Below are 14,308 nucleotides of genomic sequence, written 5' to 3'. Positions count from 1 at the left end.
TAAGATTGTCATAACACACAGAGTGTTACTGAATGTTACCCAGCAGAAGATTTTTATTTCACTGATGTGTATAAGATGTGCACTTTCGAACAGCGTGTCTTTATTTTTGTTATTGTTTTGTTTTTATTTTGCAGTAAAGTTACTTTTCTATTTTATTTTCTCATCCTGGTGCCTCTTATGCAGTCACACCAAACGAATAGCGACTGTGATTCACAAGCTGTCGATGTTGTTTGCACTTGGCTGGTAGCGACACGACATGATCATTAGGGCGGGCAACGAATCAAGGAGGCAAATCGGTGTTTACGAGTAGGATTGGGAGGGTGTAACTTAAGGGATATCTGCAAGCTTCATTTTTGTTATTCTTATCCAGACAAGTGATGTTCTTCCCACAGACACGTCGTTTCTTTGAGTACCCAGTGGGTCAAAACGGATCCTTCAAATACAAATAATAAAAGGAAATGCTGTTTGCAGTCGTCAGCAATGAAACCTATAGATGAGTTTTGTGGCTCAGGGTATACCTGGAAAGAAAGTAGTAATGAAAACGACATCTAGAGTGGCTGAAATCTGTATGTGGCGTACTAGGAGATGGGAAATGCACTGCCTGACAAAATAAATGAAGCAATTCGAAAAGAAGGAGGAAAAAAATGAAACTTCACAGGCTGATAGGGTCTGTGATGTTATTTCAGTGATTAAAAAATCAAGTTAAATTTACAAAAAACTTGGGAGCATGAGCCCAGTAATCAGTATTGTGGATCAAATGGCTCTGAGCACTATGGGACTTAACATCTATGGTCATCAGTCCCCTAGAACTTAGAACTACTTAAACCTAACTAACCTAAGGACATCACACAGCACCCAGTCATCACGAGGCAGAGAAAATCCCTGACCCCGCCGGTAATCGAACACGGGAACCCGGGCGTGGGAACGAGAACGCTACCGCACGACCAAGAGCTGCGGACAATCAGTATTACGTTGCACCCCGTTTGCTCTGCACGCACACACTGCTTCGGTTGGGCAGGGTGTCGTAAAGCCGTTGTATCCTCCCCCGAGGCAGTCTGGCCCACAGCTGTTTCTACTGGTCCTTGATATCCTGGAAACTGGCCCTGGGGAGGAGTTGACGTTCGAGCTAGTCTCACATACGTTCTTTCAAGGGCAGATCTGATGATCTTGACGGTCACTGGAGAATATCATCACCACGGAGACTGTTCATAGAGATATGTGCCATATGTGGACGAGCACTGACCTGTTGCAAAAAGGCACAACGATACTGTCGCATGAGAGGCCAACACTTGAGGATGCAAGATGTCCGTGATGTGCAGGGTGTATCGAAACAATCATCCGATTTTAAAAATCATAACTATTATGTTATTGGAGATATGTACGTGAACAACATACTGTTGGGAAGAGCAAACTCACGAGTTTTACATGGTTCCCGCTAGGTGGCAGCAGTGTACGCCTACTTCACCTCTAGTAAAAATGGTATCGGGACAACAGAAAGCGTTTTGTGTTCTACGTTTCACGCAGTGCGGTTCAGTAATAACTGTTCAGTGTGATATTGTGTGGATCCTCCTACATCACAGAGCATTAGACGACGGTATGAACAATTCTGAGAAACAGATTGTTTGTGTAAAGGCAAATCGCCGGGCAGTCCGCCAGAGTTTGACATAGACGTCGAACGCATCCGCCATAGTTTCACAAGGAGTCCGCATAAATCCGTTCGCCGTGCCACTCGACAGCTCAACATGCCCCAAACGTCCGTCTGGTGTGTGTTGCGTCGACGTTTACTCACGAAACAATACAAAATTCATCTACTGCAAGCTCTTCGTGTAGGTGACAAACAACAACGTGTAGAGTTCTGTAATTTCGTCCTTGGCAAGATGGAGGATGACAGTTTTCTTCCACGCTTAGTGTTTAGTGATAAGGCAACATTCCATTTAAATGGAAAAGTAAGTCATAAAGTGAGAATATAGGATACAGAATAACCACATGAAGTTATACAACATGGGAGGAACTCTCCAAAATTTGATGTGTTTTTGTGCGGTTTCATGGGAAAAGGTATATCGTCCACTTTTCCTTGCCAAGAACACTGTTACAGGAAGCCCATATCTCGATATGCTTGAGAACTTTCTTTTCCCAGAATTGGAGACTAATTCGAAAAACTTCGTTTACCAACAGGATGGGGCACTGCCACACTTGCATTTGAAAGTGCAGGAATTTATAAACCAAAGGACTGCTGAATGATGGATCGGTCGTACTGGACCAAATGATTCAGCCTTACATTACCGGCCTCCAAGGCCACTAGACCTGACTCTATGTGATTATTTCTTGTGGGGGTTTATAAAAGACCCTGCTTATGTGCCTCTATTACCAACAACAATGAACGAACTGAGACATCGCATAACAACAGATGTGGAAGCTGTAACTCAAGACATGCTCGCTGCAGTGTGGGAACAATTTGAATACAGCACTGACAAATGCCGTGCATCTCAAGGGGGGCGTACTGAACACCTATCCCGTTCATCAAAAAACGAGATTCGTTGTATATGTTTATTAGTTTCAGAAATATAGTCGTGCCAAATCGGATGATTCTTTTTGATACACCCTGTACTGTTGTGGCATCAGAGTTCCCGCAATAGCTACCAGCCTTGACCTGAAGTCATACCAGATGGCTCTACACATCATGAGGGCAGGAGTATCACTCCTCTTCAAAGCATTGGAAGAACGGGATCTCTCCACAGGTCACCGCTACACTCGCCGACGATGGTCATCCAGGGTAGTGCAAAACCGCAGGTCATCACAGAACACAATGAGACGTCATTCGCCGGAGTCCAAGCTTCCAGTTCAGGACACTACTCCAAACGCAGCTATTTTTGTTATGATGTTACCGGCAGTCGACGGATGGGACGGAACTTACCTAGTGCGGCTGCTGCTCCGATTAATTGTTGGTTGGTTCTCGAGGGGGGAGGGGGGAGGACCAGACAGCGAGGTGATCAGTCCCATCGGATGAGGAAAGGATGGGGAAGGAAGTCGGCAGTGTCCTTTCAAAGGAACCATTCCGGCATTAGCCTGAAGCGATTTAGGGAAATCACGTAAAACCTAAATCAGGGTGGCCGGACGCGGGTTTGAACCGCCGTCCTCCCGAAAGCGAGTTCAGTGTGTTAACCACTGCGTCACCTCGACAAATGATGTGGACTGACACAGACCGTTGTAGGAAGTGCATTACTCGTTCTCGGAAGGTAGGCGCGGGTGTGAAAGGGTTGCGATGTGCTTGCTACACAGTACAGCCATCTTCCCTTGTGGTGATCAGACATGGTCGACGGAACCTTGACGTGAAACTAAGTTGACACTCGGCGCGGTGGCTGATGTTTTATATTTCTCTCCAATAGAGCTTTCACATTTGTATACATAAATTTATTGGTCTCACGTGTACTGAGTATGTTATTAACGGACAGAAGGATTCCAAGGACCTCAACAAGCGATTTAGTTTATCAAGCTCTGCTGTGCGTGAACGAAATATGCCGGCAAGTGTTTGTAGATGGTATATATATATCGCTAAATTCACTATCGAAGATCTTATTTATGACTGTAGGTGGGTTACGCTGTGGGAGGATGTATGCTAGCAGAGCAAGGCACTTATGGAGAAGTATGTTTATCCTAGAAAGTAATGATAACCACCTAGGGTTTTGATATGAGATAACAATTTCTTGTATTCAGTATTGACAAATTCCGCAAATTCAAGTTCAATAGTCCGGGCTGTATAATTATGGAAATACTGAGACAGTCGAAAATTATACCTTCGATACAGTCTCCAATGTGTCTACAGCTTGATGAATACAGTTATTTAGGATGGGAGCTGAACGCCGGACTCCAATCAAAAGTTCTCTTCCTAATAGCTTTTTTAAGTTAAAAAAAAAGTTTTTTTCTTTCTTAATCCGGACGCAATCCCCCAAACATTGTGTTACAGCTGTCTCCTGCGAATGCTATTCGTTTATCGAGTTGTCCCTTACTCCGAAGAGCAATCTTTAAACATGAAGAGATAGTGTCTGTTGTCTCATTAGGTTGTTGATCTAATTCAATTATCCTGGACTGCAAACCATCAATTTTCCAATCAAAATATTGAATAATGATTAGGAATATTGTCACTGACCCGGAATTACTGCTATCGGTAGAAAATATCACAGTAAACTGTCATCTTCGAAATTCTTCACAACATTTCAACTACGTAAGGACCAGGCACTGAGTTTATTATTGCTTCTGTTGTCATCCTTGTACTCGAAAACTTTTTTTTCGCTTTGGAATCTGGAAATAAGGATTTTATCAAACTAGTTGCACAGTCGATCGCTTTATAGCTGTTATAATGCTTCACAATATGAAACGCGGGAGTACCTTGAGCGGCGCACACTTCCTTGTCTTCTTTACTGCTTGGTTTCATGAGAAACCGAGTTAATTTTGAAGATGATTCTTCTCCTCGGATAGCTCTTTTGTGCTTTACAGACTCCAAATGTATTTGTAAATCTCACTCTCTTTTATTTCCCACTGGCACGTATGTAGTAGATTTACAGACCACACACTCGCATTCAAATTCATCCTTGTCGCATCTGAAACAAGGATACTTTTCTTGCAGTTTGAATAGTAGACCTGCATTTCATTTTAGGCACATTTGGTATTAATTTAATAAGTTATTAAACATCAAGTCACTCTTCAATCCACGGCCAAACAATAACTGGGAACGCTTGTGCAACGTCATGAAACATAGTCTCAGGGGGTGCAGGGAGAGCGCGGAAAACAGAATGTGGATCGTTGCTGAGTGGTTCGGGGAAAGAATTTCCAACGTCTTGCTCAGCACTGACAATACAGGCCCGGTTCCCACTTCGTAACGATCACCTACCGTGGCACAAATTACACACGACAGTAATAAGGTTTCGAGGAAGCGAAGAAGCCTTTCTGTTTAAATATGGTATTTATTTGTGCCAATGAAATGAAATTACATTAAGCTTGTTGGAGCACTTTAAGACCAATAAAGTTGGCAGTACCTCGCTACAGAATGAAGTTTACCGACAAGTAAAGGTAATAACACCGCAGACAGGGACCATGACATTGCTCGCAGATGTCAACGATCGCTTATTACATCATTTAGGTTTGCCGGCGTCGGACTGGACGCTGAAAATTTGTCACATAATGTATCTCTGAACTAACGCGAAACAAAATTCCGGACGTTTTCACAACTTTTAAAATTCCTCCCGGATACAAATTTCAGGACCCAAAAAGAGGACAATTCCGGAAAAATTCGGACATACCGTAGCTCTATTCTACATAATCACAGTTTTTCCCATTCTAATGAAGCAGTCTCGTCGATACTGCTTTGAGGACCATTTTTCAGTGCCACACTGATTTAATTTCGGCAACATTTAAATAGATAAGTGCCATTGTTTACCACGTAAAAAGTCAGTGCTGCGTTCAAACAAACATGAAACCTTGTATTACTTAATTCTGTACAATGCAAACATAATTTATACTGTGTGCACGTGTAGATACAGGGTGTTTCAAAAATGACCGGTATATTTGAAACGGCAATACAAACTAAACGAGCAGCGATAGAAATACACCGTTTGTTGCAATATGCTTGGGACAACAGTACATTTTCAGGCCGACAAACTTTCGAAATTACAGTAGTTTCAATTGTCAACAACAGATGGCGCTGCGTTCTGGGAAACACTATAGTACGATATTTTCCACATATCCACCATGCGTAGCAATAATATGGCGTAGTCTCTGAATGAAATTACCCGAAACCTTTGACAACGTGTCTGGCGGAATGGCTTCACATGCAGATGAGATGTACTGCTTCAGCTGTTCAATTGTTTCTGGATTCTAGCGGTACACCTGGTCTTTCAAGTGTCCCCACAGAAAGAAGTCACAGGGGTTCATGTCTGGCGAATAGGGAGGCCAATCCACGCCGCCTCCTGTATGTTTCGGATAGCCCAAAGCAATCACACGATCATCGAAATATTCATTCAGGAAATTAAAGACGTCAGCCGTGCGATGTGGCCGGGCACCATCTTGCATAAACCACGAGGTGTTCGCAGTGTCGTCTAAGGCAGTTTGTACCGCCACAAATTCACGAAGAATGTCCAGATAGCGCGATGCAGTAATCGTTTCGGATCTGAAAAATGGGCCAATGATTCCTTTGGAAGAAATGGCGGTCCAGACCAGTACTTTTTGAGGATGCAGGGACGATGGGACTGCAACATGGGGCTTTTCGGTTCCCCATATGCGCCAGTTCTGTTTATTGACGAAGCCGTCCAGGTAAAAATAAGCTTCGTCAGTAAACCAAATGCTGCCCACATGCATATCGCCGTCATCAATCCTGTGCACTATATCGTTAGCGAATGTCTCTCGTGCAGCAATGGTAGCGGCGCTGAGGGGTTGCCGCGTTTGAATTTTGTATGGATAGAGGTGTAAAATCTGACGCATGAGACGATACGTGGACGTTGGCGTCGTTTGGACCGCAGCTGCAACACGGCAAACGGAAACCCGAGGCCGCTGTTGGATCACCTGCTGCACTAGCTGCGCGTTGCCCTCTGTGGTTGCCGTACGCGGTCGCCCTATCTTTCCAGCACGTTCATCCTTCACGTTCCCAGTCCGTTGAAATTTTTCAAACAGATCCTTTATTGTATCGCTTTTCGGTCCTTTGGTTACATTAAACCTCCGTTGAAAACTTCGTCTTGTTGCAACAACACTGTGTTCTAGGCGGTGGAATTCCAACACCAGAAAAATCCTCTGTTCTAAGGAATAAACCATGTTGTCCACAGCACACTTGCACGTCGTGAACAGCACACGCTTACAGCAGAAAGACGACGTACAGAATGGCGCACCCACAGACTGCGTTGTCTTCTATATCTTTCACATCACTTGCAGCGCCATCTGTTGGTGAAAATTGTAACTACTGTAATTTCGAAAGTTTGTCCGCCTGAAAATGTACTGTTGTCCCAAGCATATTGCAACAAACGGTGTATTTTTTTCGCTGCTCGTTTAGTTTTTATTGCCGTTTCAAATATACCGGTCATTTTTGAAACACCCTGTATATACTCCAAAGTCACCTTACCACGTGAGACGGAGAATACTTCGCGTACCACTACCATTTTCTGCTTTTTTGTTCCTTTCATGACTGTTACTCAGGAAGAACTTTTGTTGGTAAGAGTCAGTATGAGGTCTCTTTGATTCTGTGACTATCGTAATCTTTTCGCAAGGTGTTTGTGGCAAATGAAATTAGCTATAAACTTAATGTCAGCTGGGGACCACTAAGTAGACTAGGTGAAGGAATTCTGCTACTTTGGAAACAAAATAACATACTGACAGACGAAACAAGGAGGGCAAGCAGAGTACAGGCAGAGAAAACAAAGAGGGTATTTCTGACCAGTAGAAGTATATCGCTATCAAACATCGCCCTTAATTTGATGAACAAATTTTCGAGAACGTGCGTTTCGATACAGCGTTGTGTGGAAGTGGGAAAACCGAAAAGTAACACAAACGAAGCATTTGCTATAGAAAGATATTGAAAATTAGGTGGACAGATAACCAATGAGAAAGTTCTCCGCCGAACAGGCGAGGAGAGAAACATGAGGAAAACATTGCAAGAAAAAGGGACAGGATGATGGGATACGACTGTGTTGAGCCATCAAGGAAAAATTCCATGGTACGTGAAGGAGCTGCAGGCGGTGAAAACAGCAAAGGAAGACGGAGGCTGGAATGTACCCAACAAATAACTGAGGACGTTGGTGCAAGTGGTATAGCGCGGTGAAGAGGTTAACATTGGAGAGAACTCCGTAGGGGACCGCGTCAAACCAATCAGAAGAATGGTGATCCAAAAATAACAATAATAAAGATCAATGTATATACTGTAACAAATGTAAGTGTGGTTTGTCTGAGTGTGCCGCTATAGAGCCTCAGCCCACCCACGCAGCCTCATGGAGATTATATGATGCGTTAGCGCTCCTTCCCCCATCCGTGCAGAAGGTTTCGGTTAGGAACTGCAGGGGCTGGATTCGGAGATATGGGTGTCAAAAAAAGAGGGCACCACACCAGTGGACGTCTATGGAAAGAGGGTGAAGCAATTTGAGTGCCGAAGGGGACGAGACTAGCCTGAACGTTCCTGCTAGAATGTCCGAGAATCTTATAGAATGCTCCAGAATGCTGTCGAACCTTCCAGAAGGTTCGAAAATGTTCCAGAATGATCTAGAATTTGCCAGAATGTTCTCGAATGTTTTAGGATGTTCGAGAATGTTTTCGAAGGTTCCGTTATACTGATGCGGCGGGGATACATTCCAGTTCAGAAGGTATGTACAGGCGATGACGAGACGTGTGCGCCCTATAATTTTGGAAATCGATTAGAGCGGATCAAGGAGCATTGACAGTGACTGAAAGTGAAATAAATTTAAGTGAAAGTGAATAGCTTAAGGTAGCGTACAGTGCATTAACTGAAATTTTAACAGGCTGTCGAAACGTAAAAAGGGAGGAGATTTCGCGAGTGGTGTATTGAAAAGACGATAACAGAGAGAACAGCGAACAAACGAAGCAGATGAGAAGCGAGAAGCACTTCAACTTCACAAAGGAAGAGAATGAACTGATTGAGAGATAACAGTGGAAAAACGATATGAAATTAGGGTAGAGGATAGAGTGAGATACTTAGAAAGCAGACATAGAGAAACTGCTGAAGAAACAAAACTGCGGTATGAGCTAAGTAGAGCTACAATGAATGAGGTTCGTGAATGATAACGATCACAAGCGGTAGATTGAGTTTGGCAGGTGATGCATTTTTTGAATGTTCATTTTTACGATGTTTTTTCGAATGATTTGCAATGTTCTCAGAAGATAAGTGGTAATGAAGATCAAGCGAAGCGGTTGTTTTTCAGCCAGTAGTAACAGTAATGTGGCATAAAATAGCATGCTACTTTCCTCTTATTGGAAGGTAAGTTTTTGAAACGTTAATAGTGAATGTGTGTGTTTCACATGTACATACTTTCCGTTATCATTGTTTGTCCGAACTCCACATTTAAAAAAAAAAAAAAGTAAAATGAAAATTATGCACTTGTGATAGAAAATAATATGTTGCTTGTTGCTTAACTCTTCCTAGAACGTGCGTTTTCGAAATTTGAAAAGTTAATAAGTTAATGAGCCTGTTTCACACTTACGTTTCCGTTAACCTGACACATCGGTTTGCATTCTCCATTTCGAAATAAAACCGTTATATAAAAAGAAAATTAGTGCTCGCTCTAGTACATGGCTTCTATTTATCGAATCCAATGATAAGCAACAACAGACAGAAAAGAGACAAACGAAAAGAAATTCCAACCCTTCACGGCATTTCCGAAGACATCAACTGTGATCGATTTCCCCTACCAGACTACTCTAACGTAAACTGCAAGATGTGAGAAACGTGACGGAATCACGTTGACCAGTGATCTGTTGACTTACTTGTATCGTTCGTGAGCTAGTTGGTTGATTTGGGGAAGGGACCAAAAAGCGAGGTCATCGGTCCCATCGGATTAGATTATGATGGCGAAGGAAGTCGGCCGTGCCCTTTCAAAGGAACCATTTCGGTATTTGCCTCAAGCGATTTAGGGGAATCACGGAAAACCTAAATCAGGATGGCAGGAAGCGGGCGTAAACCGTCGTCCTCCCGAATGCGAGTCCAGTGTGCTAATCACTACGCCACTTCGCTCGGTGTTCGTGAGCTAGTGTCCCTACCCGTGTTGCGTAGTGTGTAACCCCCAAATATTTGTGAGATAGTACAAGTCCATTGCAAGCTTTCTACATCTACATACATACTCCGCAATCCACCATACGGTACTTAGCGGAGGGTACCTCGTACCACAACTAGCATCTTCTCTCCCTGTTCCGCTCCCAAACAGAACGAGGGGAAAATGACTGCCTATATGCCTCTGTACGAGCCCTAATCTCTCTTATCTTATCTTTGTGGTCTTTCCGCGAAATGTAAGTTGGCGGCAGTAAAATTGTACTGCAGTCAGCCTCAAATGCTGGTTCTCTAAATGTCCTCAGTAGCGATTCAAGAAAAGAACGCCTCCTTTCCTCCAGAGACTCCCACCCGAATTCCTGAAGCATTTCCGTAACACTCGTGTGATGATCAGACCTACCAGTAACAAATCTAGCAGCCCGCCTCTGAATTGCTTCTATGTCCTCCCTCAATCCGACCTGATAGGGATGCAAACGCTCGACAGTACTCAAGAATAGGTCGTATTAGTCTTTTATAAGCGGTCTCCTTTTCAGATGAACCACATCGTCCCAAAATTCTACCAATGAACCGAAGACGACTATCCGCCTTCCCCACAACTGGCATTACATGCTTGTCCCACTTCATATCGCTCTGCAATGTTACGCCCAAATATTTAATCGACGTGACTGTGTCAAGCGCTACACTACTAATGGAGTATTCAAACATTACGGGATTATTTTTCCTATTCATCTGCATTAATTTCCATTTATCTATATTTAGAGTTAGCTGCCATTCTTTACACCAATCACAAATCCTGTCCAAGTCATCTTCTATCCTTCTACAGTCACTCAACGACGACACCTTCCCGTACACCACAGCATCATCAGCAAACAGCCGCACATTGCTATCCAACCTTTCCAAAAGATCATTTACGTAGATAGAAAACAACAGCGGACCTACCACACTTCCCTGGGGTACTCCAGATGATACCCTCACCTCCGATGAACACTCACCATCGAGGACAACGTACTGGGTTCTATTACTTAAGAAGTCTTCGAGCCACACACATATTTGGGAACCAATCCCATATGCTCGTATCTTAGGAGTCTGCAGTGAGGCACCGAGTCAAACGCTTTCCGGAAGTCAAGAAATATGGCATCCGTCTGATACCGTTCATCCATGGTTCGCAAGATATCATGTGAAAAAAGGGCGAGTTGCGTTTCGCAGGAGCGATGCTTTCTAAAGCCGTGCTGATGCATGGACAGCAACTTCTCTGTCTCAAGGAAATTCATTATATTCGAACTGAAGCTTTCACACTAACTTTCGAGACTTTTCAAGAAAGAAGTCACAGATTGTTAGCGCTGTTTCATAGTATCTTTGCTGCCATTTTAATGCTAGATTAAATTATACTTAACTCTAAAAAATAATTTCTTATGAATCATTATTATACTATCTTCGTTCATAACCATTAAGAAGTGCTAGAATGAAACATCGTACAAGTAATGGACATTTTTGTTGGAAGTATTTCTTTTTGTAATTACACTGGGCAGCAAAAAGATAATTGTTGAATGTTTCGAGCACTTCATGGGGCAATTCCTACTAATTTTGGATTGAGAAAAATAAATATGACAATGAAAAATTTTTATTAGCTCTAGTTTCTATGGTATACACAAGGTGGAAGTCTTACATATTAACGGATTTAGAGTAAAGGATACATTTTAATGACATACGTGCTAACAACAGCCGGCCGCGGTGGTCTAGCGGTTCTGGCGCTGCAGTCCGGAACCGCGGGACTGCTACGGTCGCAGGTTCGAATCCTGCCTCGGGCATGGGTGTGTTGATGTCCTTAGGTTAGTTAGGGTTAAGTAGTTCTAAGTTCTAGGGGACTTATGACCTAAGATGTTGAGTCCCATAGTGCTCAGAGCCATTTGAACCATTTGCTAACAACAATGAAAGTGCATTTGATTTTTTAACTGGTAATTACATGCTAAGAGTTCTAAATTACTGATGGTCGTGTCTTAAGAGAATCATGTGGTGGCCTATTGACTTCGTCGTCTTTTAGCTTGCCTCTTGTAATGGAGTTCCGCAGAATCCCTACACAAAGACGTTGGTAATCCGCAAGAATTACTTCATTCCAACTGCCCTGATATCTTTGTTCCATAACAGAAATGTCCTGATGGAATCTCTCAGCATGTTCATCACTAACTGCTCCACAACTAGGAGGGAAAAAGTCTAGGAGGTAGTGGAGAAAATGGATCTTAAGGGACATGTTGCATCCAAGGTTACGGTATTTTTGCAGTAGCACTGCCACCAAATGCTTGTAGTTGTCATCTCTTTTGTTGCCTAAAACTCCATGAACAACACCCTTGAAGGTTTCCCAAGCGTCCTTTACTGTCCCCTCCAAAACCAGGCCAAATGCAGGATCCATTACAAGTTCTATTATTTGTGGTCCGACAAAAATGCCTTCCTTAACTTTTGCGTCACTTAATTTCGAAAATTTCTCTCTTACGTACTTAAAGGCCTGTCCTTCTCGGTTCATAGCTTCGACAAAGTTTTTCATCAAACCCAACTTGATATGCAGGCGTGGAAGAAGATGGTCTTTTGGGTCCACAAGAGGCTTGGCAACGACATTTTTCTCGCAAGGGTGAAGATTTCTTGCAGGCCAGTCTTCTTTAATATAATGCAATTTCCTATCTCTACTGTCCCTCATACATAAGAAGCAGCAATGCTTAGTGTAACCCAGTTGCATTCCTAAGAGTATGGCAATGACTTTTATCAGCACAGATTTTCCATTTGTGTTCATATTTAATTGAGTCCAAGAGTTTGTTGTTGTTGTGGTCTTCAGTCTAGAGACTGGTTTGATGCAGCTCTCCATGCTACTCTATCCTGTGCAAGCTTCTTCATCTCCCAGTACCTACTACGACCTACATCCTTCTGACTCTGCTTACTGTATTCATCTCTTGGTCTCCCTCTACGATTTTTACTCTCCACACTACCCTCCAATACTAAATTGGTGATCCTTTGATGCCTCAGAACGTGTCCTACCAATCGGTCCCTTCTTCTAGTCAAGTTGTGCCACAAACTCCTCTTCTCCCCAATTCTATTCACTACCTCCTCATTAGTTATATGATCTACCTATCTAATCTTCAGCATTCTTCTGTAGCAGCACATTTCGAAAGCTTCTACTCTCTTCTTGTCCAAACTATTTATCGTCCATCTTTCACTTCCATACGTGGCTACACTCCATACAAATACTTTCAGAAACGACTTCCTGACACTTAAATCTATACTCGATGTTAACAAATTTCTGTTCTTCAGAAACGCTTTCCTTGCCATTGCCAGTTTACATTTTATATCCTCTCTACTTCGACCGTGATCAGTTATTTTGCTTCCCAAATAGCAAAACTCCTTTACTACTTTAAGTGTCTCATTTATTAATCTAATGCCCTCAGCATCACCCGACTTAATTCGACTACATTCCATCCTCGTTTTGCTTTTGTTGATGTTCATCTTATGTCCTCCTTTCAAGACACAGTCCATTCCGTTCAACTGCTCTTCCAAGTCCTTTGCTGTCTCTGACAGGACTACAAAGTCATCAGCAAACCTCAAAGTTTTTATTTCTTCTCTATGGACTTTAATTCCTACTCCAAATTTTTCTTTTGTTTCCTTTACTGCTCGCTCAATATACAGATTGAATAGCATCGGGGAGAGGCTACTACACTGTCTCACTCCCTTCCGAACCACTGCTTCCCTTTCGTGCCCCTCGACTCTTATAACTGCCATCTGGTTTCTGTACAAGTTGTAAGTAGCCTTTCGCTCACTGTATTCTACTCCTGCCACCTTCAGAATTTGAAAGAGAGTATTCCAGTCAACATTGTCAAAAGCTTTCTCTAACTCTACAAATGCTAGAAACGTAGCTTTGCCTTTCCTTAATGTTTCTTCTAAGATAAGTCGTAAGGTCAGTATTGCCTCACGTGTACCAACATTTCTATGGAATCCAAACTGATCTTCCCCGAGGTCGGCTTTGATCAGTTTTTCCATTCGTCTGTAAAGAATTCGCGTTAGTATTTTGCAGCTAGTTCGGTAATTTTCACATCTATCAACACCTGCTTTCTCTGGGATTGGAATTATTATATTCTTCTTGAAATCTGAGGGTATTTCGCCTGTCTCATACATCTTGCTCACCAGATGGTAGAGTTTTGTCAGGACTGGTTCTCCCAAGGCCGCCGGTAGTTCTAATGGAATGTTGTCTACTCTCGGGGCCTTGTTTCGACTCAGGTCTCTCAGTGCTCTGTCAAACTCTTCACGCAGTATCGTATCTCTAATTTCATATTCATCTACATCCTCTTCCATTTCCATAATATTATCCTTAAGTATATTGCGCTTTTATAGATAGACCCTCTATATACTCCTTCCACCTTTCTGCTTTCCCTTCTTTGCTTAGAACTGGGTTTCCATCTGAGCTCTTGATATTCATACAAGTGGTTCTCCTTTCTCCAAAGGTCTCTTTAATTTTTCTGTAGGCAGTATCTATCTTACCCCTAGTGAGATAAGCCTCTGCATCCTTACATTTGT

This window comes from Schistocerca cancellata, chromosome 2 (assembly GCF_023864275.1).
Source record: "Schistocerca cancellata isolate TAMUIC-IGC-003103 chromosome 2, iqSchCanc2.1, whole genome shotgun sequence".
Classification (NCBI taxonomy): Eukaryota; Metazoa; Arthropoda; class Insecta; order Orthoptera; family Acrididae; genus Schistocerca; species Schistocerca cancellata.
This window is presented reverse-complemented; position numbering follows the sequence as displayed.